Consider the following 12066-nt stretch of genomic DNA (forward strand, 5'->3'; position numbering starts at 1 on the left):
CTTGTTTAGTTATTTATAGTATCACTATCACTTTTAGGAGGTCACTAATACTTGAAGCCAAAGCTAGGTATGTACATTTTGATTAATAATCTTTAAACCCTTACATTCCCAGCTGTTCTCTAAGATCAGAAAATCACAATCTTCTAAACATATATAAGCCTCGTCAACCCCCTGGCCACCTACTATTATCCTGTTCCCTAGCTAAACTCTGGAATTCTCTCCCTACCACACTTTCAAATATTCAGAGCCACTCAAACTTCAAAACGCTTCTCCAGTCTCACCTCTTTTCAAAGTGGGAATGTTCCTGTACCTCTACCACATAAACTCTTTAACACCATCTCCCATGCAATATATATCTCAATCGTCTATCACTGTGCTCTCTTACCCTTTGCCTCTACTTCCTCTCCTACCCTATACCTCATAAACTTCACCCAACCCACTCCCTTTCTCCGCTATATACCACCTTTTACCTCTCCCACTTCACCTTCTTCTCACTGTCCTCTCTGTCCTCTCCTCATATTTCTAACTTCAAAAAAAGCTTGTTTTTAGCTGTACATAAATGTTTTACTTACATGTTTTTTTCATCTGAAATGCCTGTACTTTTAATATGTTTAGACTGTATGAATCTCACTTTTGTAAATCATTACGTAGGATTAGAAATGTTATGACTTGTTTTAACAAATTGTATATTATCTCTGTATTTTTCACTGTTCTACTACTTTATCTACTTTTGTATAACTATTGTAAAATTGTCTATATCCTGTGGAGCTTTTCTCCCAGGGCCTCCACTGAAAACGGGCTCTTCCAGGCCCAGTGGATTATTCCAGTCATTAGACTGTATTAAATAAATAAATAAATAAATCAAGGCGCAGGTCTTTCATATGCAAAGTGCCTTGGTACTTCTGTCATATAGTTCACCAGAAGGCAAAATGGCCTTGCAAGCAATGCATTAACCCAATCTGCCACATAAAGTTGCCACCTTAAATCATTATATTCTTAAGGTGCCTCTCCTACGATGTCACTTTTACTAAAACCAGAGAACGTTACTGCTACATGATACAATTAAGGGAGACTATTTGACTGTTCTAGACTCCATCTAGAGCTGTGCTTTTGACTGTTCTAGACTCCGTCTAGAGCTGTGCTTTTGTACTTTATTAAGAGCCCAGTAACTTGTTTTAGACAGCTTGGGAGTGTAACAGCCCTTTTATTCCCTCTACATTACACAGCTCATAATGATAGATGTATTACTGGAGGCAAGGAGGGGGGACCAACTACAAGTTTATCCTGGACAAATTCTCTAGATCTCACAATTAACGTGTTTCCACATTGGTCTTCATGAGCTGTGAATTGTTTTCATAATCATTCATAATCTAGAGTGATTCATGAAGCCTGATTTCCTACAACCAGACAAAACAATCAATATGTGGTATGGTTCCTAAACAATGATGACTGGAATCATTCCTGTCTTTCTCAATGAGAATGATCCATCTGTAGTACTGAATCATTATAAGGAACATCTTGTAGGTGGTGGTCCATGTTCTGGGTGTATTAAATGTCCTGACTGATAGCTTCAGTAATAGCATGAGACCTTTTCTAGACATTAATATTCATAAGGACAGTATTAATCTTCAATTGTAGAGGGAGGGCACCTGAGATCTCTTCATTGTTCTAAAGAATGCAGCCCTCGTCAAAGCTGTGGTTCTTTGAAAAGAGTAATGAGAAGTGGGTGTCATATGTATTTTACATACAATAGGAAAACGTTCCATCCTACAGTATAGTCATTCCCACTCATCCTTTGTACCCTGCTGAAGTTCTGTTTTGAAAGGCTAGGGCTCATTTTATCATCTAATAGAGGCATATGTAAACTGGTTACAACCATTTAAATATTAGGCTCTCCACTGATGATTCTGTTGACTCTAAGCTGTAGTGGTCCTGGCACTATTTGAACACTCTCCACCTGAAACTACCGTGGTTACTGCAGTAACTCCTGTTCAAATACTGGATTTTGTCATGAACATCTCAGTCGAACTTGTGGCTATCAGAAGGCCACCTACATAGCTAAGTGGAAATACTTGTCCATCTGAAGTCCTTGTCTGCTCTTTCTCAGTCATCTTCTTGAGCAAGGCTTCTTGCACCACTTATCAGCCATCTCAAGGTATCACGAGTTGGTGAAAGACCAGCCTCGATCTCACATAGACTGATTAAATCATATGCAGTATGTAAAGGGGTTGTCCAATTCTACTTCTCAGGGAAGACTTTAATTGTACCACATTAGTTGAACTTCATAGCTGAAGTCCTGCAATGCAGGCTTTTGAACTGGCAGGATCAGTGGACCTAACAATTGTATTCTTGAAGGTGATTGCTCTGATAACTATTACCTTCACAAGCAAAATTATGAGCTTTGGGTTATTATGTGCAAGCTGTCATATATCATGTTTCATATGAAGTGAAATGTAACAGGGCTGAAAAGAGAAAAATAGCTGTCAGAAATCATGAAAACTAAATTTTCAAAAATGTTTAATATTGATTTATGTGTGGAAAATAGTGCAGGCTACTATTAGAGAATGGATTACTGAGACTCATCTACATAGGTAGTTAGTAAGCTTGCAGTCCAGGGGACCACTGAAAAGCCTACCCCAAATTCCCAGTTATTCCCAAGCGCTGTCTGATTAAATGACTTGCTCAAGGTCACACATAAGCAAATGAGGGCTCATGGGAATCAAATCATGTACCTCAGGAGCTATAGCTCATCTTCTAAACCATCCACACCAACTTGTACATGAAGTACACATTTGTGGAGCCACCAGACTCTACGTGAGGACAATGTAGTTTAGCCAACCAGATAAAAACTTGATTTGTATTTTGATGCATTGTCCATTTTATACAAAATTAAGAAGGCATATTTTAGCAAAAGCGTTTGGAAAGTGGAAATTAGATTAAATTGTGTATTTGAGAGTGATATGGAGATAATAGCATATTCAGTATAAGGAAAATTCAGTATAACTGTTGATAATGTCCTTATGTAAAATGCAAAGGGTCAGGAGAAAGATAGTGAAAGAGGTACAGCATGAGCTTATGCCTTTATAGATGTGATTTCACATACTTTACATTTGTGATGTTCCCTGTTTAGCGCATTGTAACAACAGTTGCTGAGTATAGTGAATTAAACAGATATGGAAACTGAACAGACATAAATATGTTATAATAAAATGTATAAAAAATGAGGCACAACAAAAATGTAATACATTGTTTATAGGTAACTTAGTTAAAAAAGTCACAGATGCATTCCTGACTAAAGGAAATAAGTGGAGCCATGTGAAGTATATCTAGCATTGACAAACGTAAAGCATTAATCCATTTGGGGAGGGGGTTGTTTGGTATTTCCCAACAAGAACTGCAGTTAGACCAATAGAAACAGAAGTGGATAAATACTGAACAATTTACACCTGGAAGTAATTACTGTTGCTTAGATAGAGAATGGGCTTACTGTACATCATTACCTTGATTGGAGAACAAGCATTCTCCAGCACGGTATTACTGTACAAGTAATGTATTTTATTTATTTATTGATGCCCACTGAAAAACGAGTCCAGCGTTTAACAAAAGCCTATCAAGCCACCATGGAACTCGGACTAAGAAAAAGGAATGGCCATGATTATTTTACACTCGCTAAGCAGTGCTTTTACTGTTTAACGAGTATAAAATAAAATGAAATTAAAAAGAAACTGTGTGTATGTGTTTGTGTATGAAAGTGTATGCGTGTATGAGTGTGAGATAGAGATCGGTTGAGCTACTATTTTATGCTCACTAAGCAGTGCTTTTGCTGTTTAGTGAGTGTAAAATAAAATAAAAGTAAAATAAAAAAGGGTGTGTATGTGTTAGTGTGTGAAAGTGCATGCCTGTATGAGTGTGAGAGAGAAATTGGTTAAGCTGCTATTTTACACTGGCTAATCAGAACTTCTGCTGTTTAGCAGTGTAAATTAAAATGCATATATGTGTGTGTGTGTGTGTGTGTGTGTGTGTGTGTGTGTGTGTGTGTGTGTGTGTGTGTGTGTGTGTGTGTGAGAGAGAGAGAGAGAGAAAGGAAGTGAAGAGTGAGAGTGATCGAGCGATCCCTGGCAGCATCACACAAGATCTTTATGTACCTCTCGACTATACCTCTTGGCACAAGAAATCTGGATAGAGCCACAAATAATGGGAAACAAAGGGCTGAAGACAGGGATGGATTTTAAGTGCTCTTATAAACTTAGAAAGTTGCTAGAATGACAGTGTTTTCATTAGCATGCATTTTTTAATAAGCAGAGATGTGCGTGTGTGTGTGTGTGTGTGTGTGTGTGTGTGTGTGTGTGTGTGTGTGTGTGTGTGTGTGTGTGTGTGTGTGAGAGAGAGAGAGAGAGAGAGTACGTGAAATGGCTACTGGCAGCAGCAGCAGTAAAGAGGTTTTCAAACCTCTGCACCTTAAGAAATCTGGATAAAGCCTAAAATAAAGGGGGAACAAAGGCTCTAAAATAGAAACTTTAGTTATTGCTCTTATAAACTTACATAGCTGCTAAAGTAAAGTAAGTTAGCATAAATTTTCTGAAGGAAAAAAAGTCTGAAGCTCAAATATATGTCATTATTTCATGATTTTAATCTCCAGTGACTGTCAACCAAATGTTTCCGAATCAGACCAAAAAATAACCTGGTTATTTTTTCAAATGTTATATTTTGGCTGTAACATTTTTCCTCCAACACCATTAACATATACTACAGCAAGTTTAAAACATTAGGTGGTGGACCTATTTTACATCAAAAATATACTAAAACATATATTGTAATAAATATGTAGTAATATATATATATATATATATATATATATATATATATATATATATATATATATATATATATGTATAAGCAAGTAAAACGCAACAGTTTTACAGAGACCCCATTCTCTAAGTTTAATAATGTCCTCCAGAGTGTGTGTTAATTATTGCTTTTTTGTATTTGTTCTGTTTGTTTAGTATTTTTTTGATCTTTAACAGACATACATTTTTGAACGATACATTTTTGAAGAAAAACATTTATTTCATTTGTTTTTGTTTTGTTTGCAAGTGCAGTTTTAGACTATTTATTTTAAGTTGCTTAAACAAACTGCTAGTACAGCTGCATAATTGTACAATACAATTTAATAAGACACACTGAACATCACAAAAATGCCTGTTGTTTTTTGTCCTTTATATTGATTTTAATAATTGATACATTTGAAAGTTGAATATTTTGCTTTTTATTTTGAAGAAATTGATTTGATAGATGTCAGCATTTCATGTTAGCTAGTGACTGTGAAACATACTCAGTTTTGTGTTTTACTGTAACCAGTTATACTGAAACGTTGGCAACTATAAAAGCTACATTTTGAATATGAATCAAAAATTGCAAACACCACTATACGAAGTAAAAATTCTACCATAGGTTTAGAAAATTAAGCTTACCTGATCTTGGCCACAACTGATTCATACAAACATGCATACAGCAGAATATTTAGCTTTTTATCTTACTATGTTTCATTCAGAGGCTGCTGTTTTCATACTTGACTGATGATGCAGTCAGGGGACAAACAGAATTGTGGTGTTACTCAGACCATGGGAATAAATAGCTACATGTCCTACTCTCTTAGAAAATCTCATGTTAATTTTAGGTACGTAAGGATGTCTGTGACTTCTGAGTTACCATGGACAATTTTAAGGAAATTAACCACATCATTTTTCTGATATCTGTTGTAATCTGAATTACAGTTTTGTATCTTGGGCTACAGAGAAAAGGGACCAATAAAGTTGTTTTGAGTTTCTCATCCTAGGCACCTGATATTAATGCTATCATTTTGCTTGGAAAGCATTATCAGGACTGATTCTGGAGGCTGCTTGGTTTTGACTAAATGACAGCAGTGAGTGGTAAGCAGAAAAATAACATCTTGTCTGGTCATATGCAACAATATGGAAGTGATATTTCACCACCTTTATATGTAGATTTTGTTCAGCTGCTAGTGCTCAATCTGATAAGCATTTGAAATTAGTAAGGCCAGATGCTGTTTGTCTTCACAATGACCTTTTTGATACACTAAAGAAGATTCATTTAACCATACAAAAAATAAGTTCAGAGACAAGGCACACAGAGACAGATTGTATCTAGGATCCAATAATCTAATAAACTGAGCACTGATGTTAATAGACAAGGAGACACATTTAATATAAAAAATAAAAAGAAAAAATTGTCATATCTTGCATCCTGTCCTCTCTCCATGTGGACCCATGTATAAAGGAAAATATTAAAGGCAAATAATTCCTTAGCACATCTGTCACATGTCCCCAAATTAAAATTAATAAATAATTGGGAAACATTCTTTCAGAAACAATATTTTTACACTAAGGATGGACAGTTTAAGTATTGCTGCAATAAGATTTGTGACCTTGTAAATAAATATCTAAAAATAGCAGAAATAAGCTTTTTGTAGTTTAATATGTAAAAACAAGAAATCAAAGTAATGCACAAAAACATAAGTTACTGGAGGTAAAGGGTGCATCACTTTTATGAAGGCGGCATTAATAAGTTTGATTATCATGAGCAGTTATTTGTATGGCTACTATTCCGCACATTGAAAATGGATCTATATTATAGCATCGAAGTTTCAAAACTTTGAATGCTATAATATCAATCCGTTTTTGTCGAAAACTGAAAATAGCAAAGCCACGTAACTTCGAAATGTTATCTAGGGTAAGATTTCTGTTGTCCGTTCCATGGCTTCGCTATTTACTTTACTGTGGTGCGAAGGTGATGGACCGGGTTAAGGTAAGTATGTGAATGGAGATGACGGACTGGGTTAAGGTAAGTGTGAGAATGGAACGGGGTAAGGTGAATGTGCGATAGTTAGGGACATTAGAGTTAGGGAGCGAGTAAGGTGAGTGTGCGATAGTTAGGGACTTTAGGGTTAGGGAGTGGGTAAGGTGAGTGTGTGGTAGTTAGGGGTTTTAGGGTTAGGGAGTGGGTAAGGTGAGTGTGTGGTAGTTAGGGACTTTAGGGTTAGGGAGCGGGTAAGGTGAGTGTGCGGTAGTTAGGGACTTTAGGGTTAGGGAGCAGGTAAGGTGATTGTGCGGAAGTTAGGGGCTTTAGGGTTAGGATTGGGTTAAGGTGAGTGGATAGGTAGTAGTGTATGGTTAGAATTATGGGTTTGTTAAGTGTATGTGTGTGGTTTATTTATTTTGGTGTGGTTTTGTTGTTTGTATGTGTTTCGGAACAGTAAAGTTATTTCCCTGGGAAAAAATTCACTGTTCATTGTGTTCGATATTTTGTGGTTTAGATATTTTAGGTACGATGAAGTAGCACTCACTATTTATATTGTTCAATAGGGTAATATAAACTCTTGAAAACATATACCCTTAAAAATGGGCAGGTGTCCAATTATATCAGAAGAATGCCAGTGACTTAGAATAGTATGTTAATGATTATGAGGTCATGTCCCAGCAGAGGTAGTAAATTCGTTCTCATCAAAATTTCTGCATGCTTCTTAACATGTGTATGTGTGTGTGTGTGTGTGTGTGTGTGTGTGTGTGTGTGTGTGTGTGTGTGTGTGTGTGTGTGTGTGTGTGTGTGTGTGTGTGTGTGTGTGTGTGTGTGTGTGTGTGTATTGGAACACAAGGCCTGTTTACTGTAATATCAGTGCTCTTGTGTCATCATGTGACATATTCAACACATTATGTTATAGTCACATGATTACAGCTTTTAAATTGATCTCTGCTGTTGGTTACTGCTGTAGTGTGGCACTGTAGGACTTGCTTTGCAGACCATGTATTTATTTATTTATGTAATTAAAGTTTACATTTTGGTGGTAGTTGTGCATCAGTGGAATTAGTATATATAAACAATGAAGCTTCTCCTTTTGGGCCTTTGTTGTTGCATGTTTTGTACACTGATATGGTAGTTTGCTTCAGTAGCCTGTATATTAAGGAAGTACCTGCGCCATTGTATGCTGCCAGAGATGTTAGGCGACAGAATGAAATATATCTTACTTTGCTGGGATTCTGTAATGAAGTATCAGTGTTGTCTTAAATGGGTGTGATTGGTAGTTTATGATGAAGTCCTGCTGACTCCTGAGATTATTGTTTGTATCTGCAGTTAATGTCCTTGTCAGTTGCTTTTATTTAGTTAGCAGTTTTTAATTGGTAGTCTTATTTGTTGGACTTAAGTGAAAATATGATGACCGGTCAATTGTACATTCATCGGAAGGCAATCTGATGGCCACACTAATCAGATCCTGCATCATTGTATTTAAATAAAATATTCAAACACACTGTTATGGCTATATTTATACTACCTCTGAACTAAACAATAAGGTTGCTTGTGTGATTTCCATCGCTTAATCTCATTGACGATTATTTATTATATACTCATATATCTATATATCTATCTCTTTCTCTCTCTCTCTCTCTCTATATATATATATATATATATATATATATATATTTTTTTTTTTTTCATATTTCTTTATCTTTTTGTTTTTAACATATTTTTATACTATTGTTGGCAGATGACTTTTTCACAGCTATCATAGGTGCCTTTTTTGCAGTAGGGCTGTATGAATTTAGTGTAAGTGTTATAACATTATTTTATATCCGCTTTTATTATTGTTACTTTAAGAAATAATTGGATGCCAATTAGTGAAATCATGTGATGCATTTTATTGTTCTGATTTAGTCAGTACACCACTGACAAAAGCTCTTAACCTAAATAAAATGGTATTTTGTATTACTTTATTGCTTTTTTCTATTTTGAATACTGTGATTTGTTTTCTTTACCTTGTGTTTTACTTGTATTCTACTTTTAACTGCAAAACTTGAAAAGAGACCACAGCTGTGTCTCTTGTGTGTCACGCAGACATTTTTTCCCCACCCTCCTACCTAGTTACTGTTGTGTTCTTAAACACCACCATCTTTCTAGTTACCTGCCCCTTATGTTAATTTGACCATATATCTCATTTCCTCTCTGCTTTTACTGGCTTGTGAGAGTAAGTGCAAAATTATCATTTTGTGAAATCACTCCCCTTCAACTATTTAAATTTATTGGCTATCCTACTGTATTCCATAGTACCAGGATGAAAAGTGACCACCCCCTTTCAATCTATTTTGCTGTTTTAAAAATAGTGACTCTCCACTAAAACTTAACGTTTTAGACAGGTAAAACTTAAGTTACCTACTTTCACATCTAACTCCTCTAGTGCACACTGCAGTGTTTAACCTAAACCTTTTTTTTTCATCTTACCTTTAAGCATCTGTGTGACTAGCAATTGCTCTAAAACCTGCTGGAAAGCACTAGGAAGCCTTAAACTGATACAAGCACTCAACTCTCCTTGTTAATAAAGATAAATTAATCATAGGCAATAAACAGTCTATAATTGCAAAGTACCTTGCTAAGGTAAGGGAAAACAGCTCTTGTACTTTTAAAAAAAAAGCACCAAACCAGGCATGTCCAAGGGTCACCTTCCGGTGATTTCTCCTGTCCACCTGGTGAATCTGGGCATACTGGGACAATGCAGCAAATGCCTCATGTACACAGACAACCCTCTCCCCCTACCATCCAACACTACAACCTGTGAGAGATGCACTTACATAGCCAAATTGGAAACAAAGCTCTCTCCACTCAAGATTGTGCTAGACAGTCAAGAGGAGAAGGTTAACACCCACACTACACCTCACGCAACACATAGCCCTTCTAAACCCATACCACCAACACCCTCACATAGCAACACTAAACCCTCATATGCGGAGGCCCTTAACAGTAACTTGCCCAAGCAACAAGGACCTCTGAAGGTGAAATGCAAACTAACACCGATCAGAACCAGTGTCACATAGCTCACAACACTAGTGTGCCATCCAACAACAGCCCCTAAGGCAAGACAACGTACCCAACACTTTAGTCATAGGTGACACTATAGTCAGGCACACTGATGTCCCACTCACAAAGCTGAACAAGGAGAAAGTTACAGTCAGCTGCCTGTCGGGTGCCAGGATCCACCACATAATGCATGCACTCAAGTCACTCCACAACAAGTACAAATATGACTCTGTTATTATACATGTTGGAGTGAATTACTTGAGACATACCTCCCTAGACTACATGAAAAGAAACATGGAAGAGCTCTCAGATCATGTGGCCCAGGCAGGTATGACCCTAGCCCTGAGTAGCATCCTGCCTTCACCCAGAATGATACCACAGTATAAGGACAAAATGATTGACTTCAACAATTGGCTAAGCTTCTGTGTCATTCAAAGGGGATCCAGTATCTGTCTGCCTGGGGCGTACATGATCGACAGACCACAATGCTTTGCTAGAGATAGTCTGCGCCTGTCACCCCTGGGATTCAGGTTACTGGCTAAGGCTCTTGCCACCCCTATAGTGCCATTTTAGGCAAAGTTCAAAGGACAAAACCACTACCGTAACAGGTACAAGCATGCAAAATCTGAAGGTAATGCTATTCAATGCCAGAAGTCTAAACCTCAAAATGCACTCTCTGGAGGCACTCCTAAAAATGGAGAACATTGATATCTGTGCAGTAACTGAGACCTGGTTCAAGGCTCCATAGAACATCCCTGCAATACCAGGCTACAACTCTTACCACACTTTTCGGCCTCCAAACCAGGACCAAAACACTAAAGATGGAGGAGTGTCCATATTCACCAAAGATATTCACACCACCAGGCTAGTTGCCCAACACAATGCATCTGAAATTCCCCAGGTGCAACTAACACTAGGTAAGACTGCAATCCAAATTGTAGCTTGCTACAGAGCCCCCACCATGCCCCAAGATTCTCACTACACCTTTCTAAACATACTGGAAAATGTTAAGATACAACCAAACACCCTAATATGTTTCAACTACCCTGCCCTAACTGGGAAAACTACTCATGTACCAACACCTTCGCTCAGTGGTTCTTGGAATTCATAAATTCCAATGCCCTGTATCAACTAATCCATAGTCCCACCAGGGGATCCAATATCCTAGCCCTGGTCATTACCAACATGGGAAATCGATGCTCCACACCTATGGTTACCCCCCCCCCATTGGTCAGGTCTGACCATAAGCTAATCACCCTTAACATCCACATCCCTCCCACAACTCCAAGTAAGGAAACCTTTGTAAAAAACTTTTCCAAAGCCAACTTCATGCTACTCAAGTCAGAAGTGACAAACTTCCTGACACCCATGCAGACGGGAACTGAAAGTTCGACTGCTGAATCCTACACTAAGGCACTGTACGAGCACATCCACTCGTGCATGAATTGTGTCATGCCATATAGAACCAAGACACTCTCCTCCAAAAAAAGGAAGCCAATCTGGTGGTCCCCTGCCATTAACAAACTTTACAACAAAAGGAAGAAACTGTTGCAGAAAAGAGGAAAATCCCAGGATGCAAAAAACTCCCTTACCAGGCTCATTAAGAAGCTGAGATCCCTCATAAAATCCTCCAAAGCTAGTTACGAAAATAAAATTGCCAAAGATTCCAAAGACAACCACAAGGCATTATATAGCTATGTCAAGAATCTAAATGGCAATGCTCAGATCTGCTCTGAGCTACAACAGAATGGCATTAAATATACTGATCCCAAGGATATTGCCAATATCCAGGCAGACTGACTCAGTGTCAACTTCACCCCCACTCACCCCCTAAAGGGCCCATCTCAATACCAAAAGATTGCCAAATTCCAATAATAACGGCCACACAGGTAAAAACTGCACTCTCCAAAGCTAAAAATACAGCATCCATGGGACCAGATGACATCCCAGGCTGTGTACTACATGAACTACAAAATGAACTGGCACCTCACCTAAGTATCATGTTTAATCATAGCCTCACCTCAGGCTTTGGGCCCACTGAGTGGCGCACAGCTACAGTTATCCCCCTCCACAAGGGGGGATACACCTTGGATCCTGAGAACTACCACCCTATCAGTCTGATGAGCCTGATCTGCAAGGCCATGGAACATATTAGCATGGAACTTATAAACAAAGTCATTGGCAACCTTCAAACACTGGACC

At 37.9% G+C, this 12066-nt stretch overlaps 1 protein-coding gene across 1 annotated transcript in view; it reads left to right on the forward strand.

The window, feature by feature from the left end:
• SYN2 (synapsin II) overlaps positions 1 to 12066 on the forward strand; it is a 1726111-nt gene that overhangs the window by 1169370 nt on the left and 544675 nt on the right. The window lies entirely within an intron of this gene.

Source organism: Protopterus annectens, chromosome 7.part0 (genome assembly GCF_019279795.1).
Source record: "Protopterus annectens isolate FY-2018-M chromosome 7.part0, PAN1.0, whole genome shotgun sequence".
Classification (NCBI taxonomy): Eukaryota; Metazoa; Chordata; order Ceratodontiformes; family Protopteridae; genus Protopterus; species Protopterus annectens.